Source organism: Triticum aestivum, chromosome 2A, assembly GCF_018294505.1.
Source record: "Triticum aestivum cultivar Chinese Spring chromosome 2A, IWGSC CS RefSeq v2.1, whole genome shotgun sequence".
Classification (NCBI taxonomy): domain Eukaryota; kingdom Viridiplantae; phylum Streptophyta; class Magnoliopsida; order Poales; family Poaceae; genus Triticum; species Triticum aestivum.
This window is the reverse complement of record NC_057797.1, coordinates 283,931,780-283,933,199: the sequence shown is the minus strand read 5'-3', so window position 1 is coordinate 283,933,199 and position 1,420 is coordinate 283,931,780.

The window sequence follows — 1,420 nt, the reverse complement described above, 5'->3', positions numbered from 1 at the left end:
GGGCCGCTTCATCTCACAATACCGCTGAACCAAAGTATGACATGCTGGTAGGCAGTATGACTTATATCGTCCACAACTTACTTGTGTTCTACTCGTGCATATAACATCAACACATAAAACCTAGGCTCGGATGCCACTGTTGGGGAACGTAGTAATTTCAAAAATTTTCCTACGCACACGCAAGATCATGGTGATGATATAGCAACGAGGGGAGAGTGTTGTCTACGTACCCTCGTAGACCGAAGCGGAAGCGTTGACGCAACGTAGAGGAAGTAGTCGTACGTCCTCCGGTTCAACCGATCCAAGTACCGTTACTCCGGCACCTCCGAGTTCTTGACACGCGTACAGCTCGATGACGCACCCTCGATCTCCGATCCAGCAGAGGCGCCGAGGGGGAGTTCCGTCAGCACGACGGCGTGGTGACGATCTTGATGTTCTCCTGTTGCAGGGCTTCGCCTAAGCACCGCTACAATATGACCGAGGTGTAATATCGTGGAGGGGGCCACCGCACACGGCTAAGGAACGATCAATGATCAACTTGTGTGTTCTAGGGTGCCCCCTACCCCCGTATATAAAGGAGGGAGGGGGGAGGTGGCCGGCCCTAGGGGGGGCGCGCCATGAGGAGGGGGAAACCTACTCCAAGTAGGTTTCCCTCTCTTTTCCTTATCTTATTTGGAGGGGGAAGGAAAGAGTACTAGTATTAGGAAGTAGTACTAGTAGTAGTAATAGGAAGAGGGGGAAGGAGAAAGGAAAGGGGGGGCTGGCCCCCCTCCCCAATTCGGATTGGGCTTGGGGGGGCGCGCCCCCTTCCCTTGCTCCTTCTCTCTTCCTCCTACATGGGCCCAATAAGGCCCATATACCTCCCGGGGGGTTCCGGTAACCTTCCGAGGCTCCAAACTTCTCCGGAACCTTTCCGGTGTCCAAATATATCCGTCCAATATATCAATCTTTATGTCTCGACCATTTCAAGACTCCTCGTCATCTCCGTAATCATATCCGGGACTCCGAACAACCTTCGGTACATCAAAATACATAAACTCATAATATAACTGTCATCGAAACCTTAAGCGTGCGGACCCTACGGTTCGAGAACGATGTAGACATGACTGAGACACATCTCTGGTCAATAACCAATAGCGGGACCTGGATGCCCATATTGGTTCCTACATATTCTACGAAGATCTTTATCGGTCAAACCGCATAACAACATACGTTGTTCCCTTTGTCATCGGTATGTTACTTGTCCGAGATTCGATCGTCGGTATCCAATACCTAGTTCAATCTCGTTATCGACAAGTCTCTTTACTCGTTCTGTAATACTTCATCTTATAACTAACTCATTAGTTACATGCTTGCAAGGCTTAGGTGATGAGCATTGCCGAGAGGGCCCAGAGATACCTCTCCGACAATCGGAGTGACA